Source organism: Pongo abelii, chromosome 16 (assembly GCF_028885655.2).
Source record: "Pongo abelii isolate AG06213 chromosome 16, NHGRI_mPonAbe1-v2.0_pri, whole genome shotgun sequence".
Taxonomy (NCBI): Eukaryota; Metazoa; Chordata; class Mammalia; order Primates; family Hominidae; genus Pongo; species Pongo abelii.
This window is the reverse complement of record NC_072001.2, coordinates 57,771,726-57,786,203: the sequence shown is the minus strand read 5'-3', so window position 1 is coordinate 57,786,203 and position 14,478 is coordinate 57,771,726. Positions and strand designations below refer to the sequence as shown.

The 14,478-nt window shown below is 36.4% G+C and overlaps 1 long non-coding RNA gene across 1 annotated transcript in view; it reads right to left on the bottom strand.

Moving 5' to 3' along the window:
- Positions 1 to 3,679: 3,679 nt before the first annotated feature.
- Positions 3,680 to 14,478, bottom strand: part of LOC134760189 (uncharacterized) — a 76,299-nt gene continuing 65,500 nt past the window's right edge. Inside the window, exons 3-4 of the long non-coding RNA XR_010137111.1 lie at positions 3,996 to 4,147; positions 3,680 to 3,771 (exon numbers count right to left, since the gene is read on the bottom strand). This is a non-coding gene — a long non-coding RNA (uncharacterized LOC134760189). The remainder of the gene's footprint in view (positions 3,772 to 3,995; positions 4,148 to 14,478) is intronic.

Sequence of the window (14,478 nt, the reverse complement as noted above, 5' to 3'; positions counted from 1 at the left end):
TCGACTTTCTCCTTACTTGCATTGTTGGCAGAATTCATTTCTTTGTGGCTATAAGGCTGACACTGCATCTCCTTGCTGAGTTCCCAGCTGCTAGCAGCCACCTGTGTTCTTTGGCTCATGGTCGCCTTCCTCCATTTTCAAAGCTAGCATTGGCAGATTGAGTCCTTCTCAGAATTTCAATCTCTCCTCTTTCTTCTACCTCATCTCTCTGATTTACTGTTTTGCTTTTAAGGACTCATGTGATTAGATTGGACCCATCTAATAATAACCCTAAGTAATTTCCACATTTGAGGGTCCATAACCTCAATCACATCTGCAAAATTATTTCTGCCATAAGTAACATATTCACAAGTTTCTACAATTAGGAACTATTATTCTGTTAACCACAACTAGGTATTGTGCTAAGCGCTGTGCAAAATAATAGTATTAGTAATGATAATAATAATAGTAATAGTGGTAGCAAGCCCTGTGCTAAGTTTTCTACATGTAAATTTAATCATTAAACCAACCTAATGAGGTACGTAATGGTATGGGTCTTATTTTACAGATGAGAAAACCGAGGCACAAATGGACAAATAACTTGCCCAAAGTTACCACATCAATAAGCTAGGGTTTGAACCTAGGCAATCTGATCTTGGAGAGCAAAAATGTCCTGTCCCCAGTGAGTTTATAGTCCAATAGGTTTTGGGGAAAGGAGAAGTCATACAGATAAATGCATGTTTTAATTCTGGTAAATTTTAGGACGGAGTGGTGGTGTATGCTACTTAAAAAGCCTGAAGTTGCAAGATCTGACTTGTCTAGAGGAAGGTGAGGGCTTGGCTGTTGCCTGAGTTGTGAAGAATGCATAGACATTAACTAGATAAAGTTGTGGGGCGGGGCATGTGCTTTCCAAGCAGAGGACTGAGTATCTACAAATGGCCTGTGGCAGTCCCGAGCTTAGCCAGAATGAACAGTCTGAAAGAAGGCTATCATGGCCAGATGACAGGAAGTAAAGGGGAGTTGAGTCCTAAGGGAGGCTGGAAAACGTGGGAGCCAGACCAGGCTGTGAAAGTTTTGTACTGTACTTACCTAAGAGCTGTGGGCAATATGTTAAGCCCTGGGTGACATGGTAAGATTGATGTTTCAAATCATAAGCCTGGCTCTAATGGAAAAAACAGACTGGAGTAAGGCAAGAGTGGAAGCCAGAGACCTGGTGGGAGAATGAGATATTGCGGTGGACTGAGGTTTGTTTATAGGGGCTTAGACTACAGGGGTGATGAGGTGTAATGGAGGTAAATAGAGATATTTCACATGTATTTAGGAGGTAAAAGTTTTAAAAATGATGCTGCATTAGATGTTGGTGTGAGAAGGTACTATATGTCCTTTTTCTTCTCCAACCTCTGGGATTAATTATAATGTCTTTGGTGTCTTGTGAAACCATGCTTCTTAATCTGGGGCTCTTGATCCTACTTATTTCTGTGGAGCTCCTGATTCATGAGGTTTTGCTTGAGGCTCTGGAATTTGGGAATTCAGAGCCATTTGTTTCATTTCATTTTTTTGAGGTACCTTGTTTGAACATTCTTACGTTCACGCACATTTGGGAAACGCTGATATAGACAGTGTGTAAGATAGTGATTCTTAATATTGGTTGCACATTAGAGATGCTTTAAAAAATATGTACGCCAGGGCCCTACCTGAAACAATTAAGTCAGAATCTCTGTGAGTTGGGCCTGGGCATTGGTGTTTTAACAGATGATTGTGATATGCAGCCAGTATGAAACTCTGAGTTAAATTATGATTCTGGAGAGAATGTGGAAAAAAGAAACCTGGGGTAATAAAAAGATAGAAGCATGCCAGGCATACGGTAAAAATGATTTATAAAGCACAACATGGACAAATTATTCAAAATGAAATCAATAAAGTCGTAAAGGTACTGAATTAAGCTGCATCCACTGGGATATTTTCAACCTTTTCCAAATGACTGCATAAAATTATTCTTGCATCTTCCAGCAGAAAAGATTAAATAGTAGATATAGTACTTGATATACTTCTCTAAATCAGACATAAAGCAAATATATTAAATTGAGAGAACCTCTTCATAAAAGGAACCTAAGTTTTCAAATGAAGATAAGGTAACTTTGGACATTTAGCACGATCTGAGGTTATTTATAAAATAAACTAAGACAAAACCATCATGTCTGTACTTGTAAATTTTGTGTTTTGACTTCTCAATAAATTTTATATGAAAAGGCATTAATACTTGCTGTTTGTTATTGGATACTTATGTCCATTGTTGAGGAAGCTTTGCATTTAAAGCAAAGCATAAATAAGAATATAACTACCAAATGACTTCTGTAATAATTAAGTTAAAAAATAGCAATGCCAGAGACCTAAAGGTTATTCTCATTCACTGGTGATGTAAAGAGAACAACCTAGTTAGATGACAATTTAAAATACCTCCCCAAACTTTAGAAATCCAAAGTTCTCCAGGGGGATTCCTGGCTTTATGTTTCTATCAGTCAATCACTTAATCTATCCATCTATCAAATAATCGAGTTATACTCAATATACAAAAACTGTATATTTAAAATTTACAATAATTGCATATATTTAAATCATAGAATGTAATGTCTTTACATATTTATAAACTTGCGAACCCTTTGTTACAAAGATAATGAACATATCCTTCACCTCCCAGAGTTTACTCATGCCTCTCTGTAATCCTTTGTTTCCACATTTGCTCATTCCCCACTCCTCATACATATAGAGTGTTCTCCTTTTTGTCTTGTTTTTTGTTTCATCCAGAAAAATTATTTTGAGATTTATTTTTGAGATTCATATTGTTACTTATACCAATAGTTCATTTCTTGTTGTTGCTTAATAGTAGTCCACTGTATATAATCACCTGTTTTTCTATATTTCTTGATGGATATTGAGGGCATTTCTGGTTTTTGGTTATTACAAATAAAACTGCTATGAACATCAATATACAAGTCTTCGCATGGACATGTGCTTCTTTTCTTTCAGAACTTTGGAGTAAAATGGCTACATCAAGTGGTAAGTGTATGTTTGACTTCTTAGGAAACTGCCAAAATACTTCATGAAGTAGCTGTATCATTTTACTTTCTCACCAATGTTTTCTCCAGAGACTAACCCTCCAAAGGCCTGCCTGGATGGATAAACCTGTCTGTAAATATTTCAGAATTTGGGCGAGGGAAGGGGACTGGATCTAGTACTCTCAGTAAATCCTGTTTCTAGCATGGCACCTCACCTCAACTGTTATTGTGCCTCCGTGACCTGGATTCTGACATACTTGGACTCAATTTCTACAGAGAATAAATTGATTATCTCTTGAGACATGGAAGAAAGAGGAAATTACTTGGTTGCATGGAGTCAGAGAAAGGCAGAGTCCAGTTGTTCTTTTACAGAATTCCAGGCAATGCTGCATTTTCAGTGTCATGATCCTTAACCCCCTTTAACTTCAGAAATACCCGGCATCTCCGATGTCTGAAATTTCCTAGGATTCTAAAAGATGAGTTAGCTTGTTTCTCATTGGAATCTTGCTTAGCATCTTCTTAGGCAACATCTTTTTCCTTTATGTGAAGTCAGCTATCACCTAGAAATTTTCCATCTTCCAAAAATTGGTTAACATCTCTTGCTCTATCACTTAATATAGTACTATATTTCTTTTATTGCTTACCTGACACTTTAGCAATGCTTGGAGAGGGAGCAGAAATAAACTTTTCCATCATAACTCTATCGTTACAGCACTTAAAAAGGAACCTAGAGACCCTAGAAGATATCAGAAGGAAAATGAAGGCAGGGCTGATAGTCAACATATTGTTACAGCTATGCAAGGTAAAACAGCAAAACACTTTCATGTGTATTGGTTATTAGTGGCTACTCCAAGCCTCCTGCCCCTTCTGAGACCTCTGAATGTCTCCCATGATTTAGCAACTAATGAGGTAATGTCTGATATAATAGACGGGCTTCTAGGACCCTGCTCTGGCACTCACCTCTGTTCGTTTTGATTGGGTGGCATGCATTCTGATTGATCTGCAAGTTTTTTGATTGGTTGGCAGCTGGTTTTGACTGATCATATCCATAATATATGCTGTTAAATAATTTTGATATCACTCTTGAATAAAGGAACTCTAACCCATATCATCTGAGGAGGAATTGAATGAAATTGAGTATGAGGTTAAAGGAGAGCAGATTCAGGAAGGATATTTTAATTATTTTCAAATACAGTAGGACTTATTGACATGTTCGAGATAAACTACAGATTTAGATCTAGGGCAGATTTAATCTCAATATAAACATGAACCTTCTAAAGGTTCAACGTTTTCAAAATTCAAATGAGCAGTTTCATTTATTCCCTAACACTGGGAAGAATAATATATTTACAATTACATCTATCTACAATATGTTATATACAACATAAATACATGATTTTAAAATATAACATATTCTTTGTTTAGACTATAAAAGCAATGCAGGCTTTTATAACAGTGCGTGCTGGAAAACTTAGCATAGGAAAATATGAATAAGAGGCTGGGCATGGTGGCTCATGCCTGTAATCCCAGCACTTTGGGAGGCTGGGGTGGGTGGATTACTTAAGCCCATGAGTTTGAGATCAGCCTGGGCAACATGGTGAAACCCTATCTCTACTAAGATCCAAAAAAAAAAAAAAAAAAAAAAAAAGCCGGGCATGGCAGCATGTGCCTGTAGTCCTAGCTACTCAGGAGGCTGAGGCACAAGAATGGCTTGAGCCCGGGAGGTGGAGGTTGCAGTGAGCCAAGATCATGCCACTGCACTGTAGCCTGGGCAACAGAGTGAGACAGTCTCCCAAACAACAACTACAACAAAAAATGAAAAATAAGAAAAGTATGACTAAGAAAACAGAAAACTCTCATGTTACAACCCAGAGGTGATGATAATGTATTACCTCCACCCAATTGTTCTTCTAAGTAAAAGAAATAAATTTGTCCTTTGAGGTTTTCCTATCCTATGTATTTGACATTTGAGCCCTTATTTTGTTTTAATTTTTGATGCATAAAATTTTATTTGCTCTATAAACATCACAATAATATTTTATATCTTCTGTTTTGTATATAATTAAGAGCAAATAGTAGAGTGCATTTATAGTATACAGATCACAAATATGATAACCAGGAGCACTTTCTCATTTTATTTTGAACTAATAGAACCATGGAAATAAAATATTTTAAATCAGAATTGATAGGACCTAGCAAGTAAAAGTGTTAAATTTCCTATCAATGTTGAGAAACATGAGGTATTCATAGATGATGTTTAACTCTTTCTAACATGGGAGTGTTAGAAAACTAGTTAATTATTATACATCTTTATTTTATTAATTTTTCTTTTTTTATTACACTTTAAGTTCTGGGATACCTGTGCAGATCATTATAATGCAGCCCTTATTTTAAATATCTACATTATAATAATTTCAGACCCCATCCTTTAGATCACATGAGGAAGTCCATTTTTTTATCCAAGAAAATTCTGGAAATCCCTAAAAATGTATGTACACAATATGCATAACATGTACTGCAAATCAACCCATTGGCTGTATTTGGGAATTGTTTTATTGGATTGTATTCTGCTTTTGTTCTAAATCTCAGGAATTCTTAGATCACTTCACTAAATCCAGTGGCTTCTCTGGGTCATGCTATTCTTCTATCAGTTTACTTACAGGATGAGTATAAACCCCTCGTTTAATTTCCCCAAATTATATTTCAGGCGAGGAAATGCTGTATCATAGAACTTGAGTAAATGCAGATACATAGAGAACAATAGAGGAAACATATTACACTGCTATTAGAAATAGTTTCTCGTAGTGTGTAGATACTAAGCAAACCAGAGAGTTCATGCCTAGCTCCTGGCAGGCTCCTGCTGAGTCAGGGACATCTTAGCTCCATCAGCAAGTAACCTCTGCCATCTAGTACCAGGTATACCAGGAGACAACCTTCCTGGGTGCCAGAAAGAAAAGCAGGTCTCCTCACCTCTTGTCCAAGGAAATCTTGCTTATTTAATGATCTCGTATGTTTGACAGTGGTAGTAGCCATTCCTTCATAAAAACCCATACCCCACCTACAATGATGTGGTTAGGCTTTCCTGACCCAAGAAACATATTCATGATAGTTGCCATACATTTCTATAGATTTAATGCCATCCCCATCAAGCTACCAATGACTTTCTTCACAGAATTGGAAAAAACTACTTTAAAGTTCAAAAAAGAGCCTGCATCGCCAAGTCAATCCTAAGCCAAAAGAACAAAGCTGGAGGCATCACACTACCTGACTTCAAACTATACTACAAGGCTACAGTAACCAAAACAGCATGGTACTGGTACAAAACAGAGATATAGATCAATGGAACAGAACAGAGCCCTCAGAAATAACGCCGCATATCTACAACTATCAGATCTTTGACAAACCTGAGAAAAACAAGCAATGGGGAAAGGATTCCCTATTTAATAAATGGTGCTGGGAAAACTGGCTAGCCATATGGAGAAAGCTGAAACTGGATCCCTTCCTTACACCTTATACAAAAATCAATTCAAGATGGATTCAAGACTTAAACGTTAGACCAAAAACCATAAAAACCCTAGAAGAAAACCCAGGCATTACCATTCAGGACATAGGCATGGGCAAGGACTTCATGTCTGAAACACCAAAAGCAATGGCAACAAAAGCCAAAATTGACAAATGGGATCTCATTAAACTAAAGAGCTTCTGCACAGCAAAAGAAACTACTATCAAAGTGAACAGGCAACCTACAAAATGGGAGAAAATTTTCGCAACCTACTCATCTGACAAAGGGCTAATATCCAGAATCTACAATGAACTCCAACAAATTTACAAGAAAAAAACAAACAACCCCATCAAAAAGTGGGCGAAGGATATGAACAGACACTTCTCAAAAGAAGACATTTATGCAGCCAAAAAACACATGAAAAAATGCTCACCATCACTGGCCATCAGAGAAATGCAAATCAAAACCACAATGAGATACCATCTCACACCAGTTAGAATGGCAATCATAAAAAAATCAGGAAACAACAGGTGCTGGAGAGGATGTGGAGAAATAGGAACACTTTTACACTGTTGGTGGGACTGTAAACTAGTTCAACCCTTGTGGAAGTCAGTGTGGTGATTCCTCAGGGATCTAGAACTAGAAATACCATTTGACCCAGCCATCCCATTACTGGGTATGTACCCAAAGGACTATGAATCATGCTGCTATAAAGACACATGCACACGTATGTTTATTGCGGCATTATTCACAATAGCAAAGACTTGGAACTATTTAATCTTAACTTCATATGTGATACCAACAGTTCAGACTAAATTTGTTTATGTGGGGATGGGGGGAAGAGGATCTAACTTTCCAAAGGCAAGTGATCCTAAAAATAAGTATACTCAATTTACGTTCACATACAGAATATATAATATTTTGGCCTGCAGTTTCTGCATTGAAAATTGTTGGTATTCCATAGTTTTCCAAAGTCAAGAGGTGTATACTTGCTTTATATTTGTGTAACTAAAGAATCTAGTCCTGTGATTTTTTTTTTCTAAAAAAGTCTGTTACAAATGTAAATTAAAGTTGTTTCCAAAGGAAAGAAAACTGCTAGTAATGTTATTTTTTCCTTTTTCTAAAAATAGCTTTATTGAGTTAGAATTCATATATCATGCAATTAATTCATTTAAAGTATACAGTAATAGCTTTTAGTATATTAAAAGATGTATACAACCATCACTACAGTCAACTTTAGTTTTCATCACCTCAAAAAGAAATTCCGTGCCCTTTATTTGTACACCCCCATTGCCCCATCCCCCCCATCCCTAAGCAACCCTGATATACTCTCTGTCTCTATAGATTTTCCTATTCTGAACCTTTCAATAAAAATATTGTGTGGCAATGTATATTAGTCCATTCTCACACTACTATAAAGAACTGCCTAAAACTGAGTGACTTATAAAGGAAAGAGGTTTAATTGACCTGCAGTTTCACGTGGCTGGGGAGGCCTCAGGAAACTTAGAATCATGGTGGAAGGGGAAACAAACATGTGCTTCTTCACGTGATGGCAGGAAGGAGAAGTGCTAAGCAAAAGGGGGAAAAACCCCTTATAAAACCATCAGATCTCATGAGAACTCACTCACTGTCACTAGAACAGCATGATGGTAACCACCCCCATGATTAAATTGTCTCCCATCAAATGCCTCCTACCACATGTAGGAATTATGAGAACTACAGTTTAAGATGAGATTTGGGTGGGGACACAGCAAAAGCATATCACAACTTATGGTTTATTTGACTGGCTTCTTTCATTTGACATTATGTTTTCAAGGTTAAATAATTTTGTGGTGTGTATCAGTATTTTTTTATGGCTGAATAATCATTGTATGGCTACCACATTTTAAAATTCATAAGGTGGACATGTGGATTGTTTCCACCTTTTGGCTATTATTAGTAATGTTGCTATAGAAATTTATGTACAAGAGTTTGTGTGGTCATGCTTTTATTTCTTTTGGGTACATCCTAGCAGTGGAATTTCTGGGTCATATGTAAGTGGTAACATAAGTCTTATTTTTCTTAAAATTATGGTAAGTACTTTGGTACAAATTTTATACATATGGATATTTACATGTATGTGTATCTCACATGAGATATATACTATTTATAGTTAAAAGAGAGGAAAGGAAAGAGATAAAAAGCACTGATAAGCCTACCATTTTGTAAAATACACTTTCAGCTCTTTTGTGTACATATCAATAAATACATACAAGTTTATGTCATAGTATTGATAGTTTTAGATGCTTCCTTTGATCCTTAGCATGATGATGGACATTGGATTCATTATTGCATCATACAACTGTATCATAACTTATTTAACCAATTTCCTATTACTGGACATTGTGGTTATTTTAAAACCTGGTATTATTTTAATATATAAAGTTGGTACATAATTTAGGTCTTTGGAATAAATTCCCAAGAGTGGGATTGATGGATCAAAGATTAACATATTGCTACATATTGCCAATTTGAATCACATCACTTTAAGGTCTTGTAAAACTAGTTTTTATAAGACTTGAGTGAGAAAACATGAAAGGGCACTATCTAAACCAAGGTAGTCCTCATTTAATTATTTGAGCAATTGTACTTGTTGGGAGAGAGTAGTACTATGATAGATATTTTAAAAAAAGAAAACTATGTGAAGCACCAAAGAGAAATGCCAAATAATGGGAGGCAAACAGATGTTCAACGCTGATAGTCTGACTCAAAGAATGGTAGAAACTAAATGGTAAGAGAAATGAGTGTGGAGTTGGCTATAGTAATCCTTTTCTAATCTTGGTTTTGTAATAAAACATCTGTGCTATATTTAATATAAGCCACATTTAATTGAGCACATGTGAACACAAAAGCATATAGCAACTGTTCTTTAGCAAATGATAGTGGCTCTGTGGGGTTGTCCACAGAGAAAATATGTCTATCCTTTCAGTTTATGAAGAAAATACAGTAAAAACTTACCCTTAGGCACCAAGTTAACTGGAAAGGAAGTCAAACAAAAAGTGACAAAAACTTTTTTTTTTTTGGCAAAGATGTGTGAAACAAGAGAAAATGCTCATACAAAAGACAGTAACTTAACCAGGAAGCATTGCTTCAAGTCCTTTCAAAGAAGCAAAACCTAAAATTTGAAGGAGAACATACCTTTGATCTCAATACTATTGCAATATTTCTTAAAGATCTGAAGAAGCTGATTCAGAAGAAGGGATATAGCAAAAACATTAAACTCTGTCAATATTTTGTTTTGAAAGTGGGTTGTCTTCACAACTTTTATTTGCATATCTATGTTTGTCTCACATATGTGAATGCGTATATTCAATGCCACTTTTATTGCTTACTTTTTCTTAACCACTATGCTATGAGAGCTTAAATTTATCAGACATGGCTTTCCTACCTTTGTCCATTTTTAGAAATATAATTTCCTTGTTTGAAGGAGTCTGCAGTTGGAGAAGCCTTCCCAGAGACGGGAAGGACATAAGTTGATTTTTAAGGATGCATTTGCTTCCCTAGCCTGAAAATCAATACATGAAGCAAACCAAAGTTCTGTTCTCAGATTTGGAACACAGCACTTCTGGGACTTTTCTTAGCAGCCTCTATAAATACATATAAGTTCACATTGCAGTGTCACATAGCAGGAAATTCTAGAAGTCAGTGGTCAGAAATAAGAGGAAGAGCCAGTTGCAGTGGCATGAGCCTGTAGTCCTAGCTACTCAGGAGGCTTGAGGTAGGAGAATGGCTTTAGCCCGGGAAGTCTGAGGCAAGCCTGAGAATTTGAGGCAATCCTGGACAATACAATGAGACCCCATCTCTTAAAAAAATAATAAATGAATAGAAATAAAAAGAGGAAAAGTGATCTGATGTAGCTGATCATTGAGAAGGTGCAGAATGCAGAGCCTCAAAGAGGAGATATTTTACTGTAGGCAAGTGACTCAAGGGATTTTCTGATCTGTCTTCTCTGTGTTCCTTGGCCGGCAAGCTCTATGGCATTCACCTGAAAGCCACCATATCATTGAGCAGTTATGGGTGAAGGGCATTCTGGTGGTCTTGGGGAACATGGCTATAATGGGGCATATGACCTTCCCCTAATTCATGCCAATTACTTCTCCTAAATCCATACTCTGTAGCTGGTACCACTTATATTGCTTCTTTACTAAGTGTCTACATTCATAAAGTTCCTATCATAAAGATAGGAATCTATTTTCTTTAGAAGATTACAGATTCACAAGGAACAAAACAATGTAAGTGTGATTAAAAAGTTCATATTCAAAAGGCAGTTACTGGTTATTTTCTCAGCTAAATGTAATGTTCACTTATCTTGATTTTTAAATTAGTAGTAGTAGTGAAGAGTAGGGATCCTTAACTCAGGTCTCAGTGTCTAATCCCTAAATTGAAGGTATTTAAACAGATTGTCAATAAAATTAATTTTAGCTGTAAACTCTGATGAGCTTGTGTGTTTTCTTAAAACAAGCACAGGATTCTTCTAGTCTTGGACTCTGATTAAAAATGTGCAATGGCTTCCAATTGCCATGGGTTTTAGACTAGCATTTAAATACATTTGACTGATTTGCCCCCAGTCTACTATTCTAGTTTGCTTCCTCGCATTCCTCACTACAAGTCCTCCACTGACTTGGTCAGTCTCCTAATTATACCACAAACGTAACTCGTTTTCTTCTCTTCCCATCCCGCGTGCTTTCTCTTCCTTCCTGTAACTTTCATTTTCTTATCCAGACACTACACAGTATTTTTATTGGAGGTACACATTAGTCTCTTCTTTGCTCTTTGGGAAGACTGGGACTCTGGAGTGAGAGGAATCTTTGATCTCTAGTAGCTTAGCCACTTTGGACCAGTAACTTACAACTTCTGTAGGCTTTAATTTCTTCTTTTGAAAAGGATTCATAAAAGTACCTGGCTCATAAAGGTTTTGTGAGGTTACCTGGAAAGCACTTAATCTGTTGTTGGCACATAGTAGAAATTCAGTAGATGATGTTGAGAAAGATGATGAATATCGGCTTATATAATTGCGTATTTGGTCTTTGTCAAGAAAGATCTGCCTTATGTTTTCATTCATATCACTGTGAAAGATCTTCTTGAGTTAAAGTTTTCTTCCTATACGGCAGTGTGTGATTTTTTTTTATTTCCAAAAGGCCCCTTCTACCTCTGTGAGGAAAATAAGCTAATCTCCATGAGAAAGAGATTAGCTCCTAGTGTTTGAGAGAAAGCGGCCAATTTCAGAACCACAGCCTCTCTGGCTGTCGGTCTTTAGCCGTGTTTTATTTCTCAGAGTTTTTAGTCCATTCCACTTTCTCGTCACTCCTCCCTGGCTCACAGTAGTAAACTGAAGCATACTTTATTGAAGTAAGAAGAAATAATTGTATTATGCTTCTTAACTGCAAGCACGTGAGTTTTGGTGCCTTTCAGGAGGAATACATTAGATGGGCACCTGGTTGGCAATCAACCTACTCTATCTCATTGGATGACATTTGAATAATCACTCAAATCTGCAGTAACTAGAGAAGAGTATTTCAAATGAATTACTGAGTATTTACTTCATATTACAGTTTAATGATTAGGCATACAGATAAATAAGGGAACATTTTCATGACATCCATACTATTGAATGCAGTGAACGTGTAGAACACATTTTGATTTCTAAAAATTGCTATAGTTACCGGTGAACAAAAACAATACATCTGAATGGGGAAAATTTAAATTCTTTTCCAGGTTCACGTTGTCTTGAGGCTTATTTTTAGAGATGCCTAGGACACTGAAATAATTGATGATTCATGACAGATTCTTATTTGACTTGGTAATTATGTCCACACAAATTATTCATAGGGTTTTAAAAAAATTTACCTGGACTACTAGAATATTTTCCCTGAAGATCTCTCAGTAGAATGGGGCAGAGATATTTATTTTTATTTTTTTGTTTATGTGGGTTCTATTTGTATTCACCATATTAACAATTAACATTGAGACATGTTTTAAAATATATGATTATCTTAATATAAGTTACATGTTAATTTTTATGAAAAATAATTTTATTTTTCAATAATAAGTAATATTTTTTATTGTGTAAATTTAAGGTGTACAACATATTTTCATGTATTTCTGCATGGTGAAGTGCTTACAACAGTTGAAATAATAATATATTATCTTCCATAGTTACCTTTCCTTTGTGCTTGTATGTGTGTGTGGGGGGTAAGAGTATCTAAAATTTATTGTTTTAATGAATTTCGAGTATATAAAGTGCAATATTATTAACTATAGTGCTCATGCTGTATGCTATTTCTCTACATGTATTCATCCTGTGTAAATAAAAAATTTGTACCCTTCGGCCTACAACTCCCATTTCCCCTGTGCCTTTCCCAACTACCATTCTACTCTGCCGCTTTGTGTTTATTATTATTTTTTTAAGATTCCACATATAAGTGAGGTCCTGTAGTATAGTATTTGTCCTTCTATATCTGGCTTATTTCAGTGAACATAGTATCATCTAGGTTCACCCATGTTGCTGAAAATGGCAGAATCTCCTCTTTTAAGACCAGGTAGTATTCTGTTGTGTATGTATACCATGACTTCTATATCCATTCCTCTATCAGTGGACACTTAGGTTGTTTCCCTATCTTGGCTATTGTGAATAATGCTACAATAGGCATGGGCATGCAGATACCTTTATGAGGTGGTGATTTCATTACGTTTGGGTATATATCCAGAAGAGGGATCACTAGGTCAATATGGTAGTTCTACATTGAATTTCTTTTAGGAAGCTCTGTGAAGTTTTCCAGGGGCTACACAAATCTGCATTCCTACCAACAGTCTATAAATGTTTCCTTTTCCCTACACCCTCACCACCACTTATCTCTTGTCTTTTTTATAATGAGCATCCCAGCAGATGTTAGATGATAAATCATTGTGGTTTTGATTTGCATTTCCCTGATGACTAGTGATGTTGAGCACCTTTTCATGTACTTGTTGGCCATTTGTATATCTTCTCTAGAAATAAGTCTATTCAGGTCCTTTACCTATTTTTTAATCAGGTTATTCTTTTGTTTTCCTATTAAGTTGTTTGAGTTCCTTGCATATTTTATATATTAACCTCTTGAGAGAGACTATGGTTGGAACATATATTCTCCCAGTATTTAAGTTGTCTCTTCAGCCTCTTTAGCATTCTTTCATGGTAAAAACACTGTTGAGTGTTTTTACCATGAAAGAAGGTTCGACTTTGTCAAATACATTTTCTGCATCTGTTGGGCAGATGGTTTTTGTCATTAATTCTGTTAATGTGGTTTATCACATTAATTGATATGCCTTTTTTTAAACCAACATTGCATACCAGGGATAAATCCAACTTGGTCATTATAATTTTTTTGATGTGTTCTTGAGTTCATTTTGCTGGTGTTGTCTTGATGATTTTTGCATCTATGTTCATCTGAGATATTGGCCTGTAGTTTTTTTTTATTGTGTCTGGCTTTGACGTAAGAATGATGCTGGCCTCAAACATGGCTTTGGAAGTATTCCCTCTAGTTCTAAACTTTAGAAGAGTGTAAGAAGAATTTGAGATATGTTCCATCAATATCTAGTTGATTGCATGTTTTTTTTTTTTTTTGAGATGGAGTCTCACTGTGTCACCCAGGCAGGAGTGCAGTGGCATGATCTCTGCTCACTGCAAGCTCTGCCTCCCGGGTTCACGCCATTCTCCTGCCTCAGCGTCCCAAGTAGCTAGGACTACAGGCGCCTGCCACCACGCCTGGCTAATTTTTTGTGTTTTTAGTAGAGACGGGGTTTCACCATGTTAGCCAGGATGGTCTCAATCTCCTGACCTCATGATCCGCCCGCCTTGGCCTCCCAAAGTGCTGGAATTACAGGCATGAGCCACCGTGCCCAGCCGAGTGTGTGTTTTTAACATGA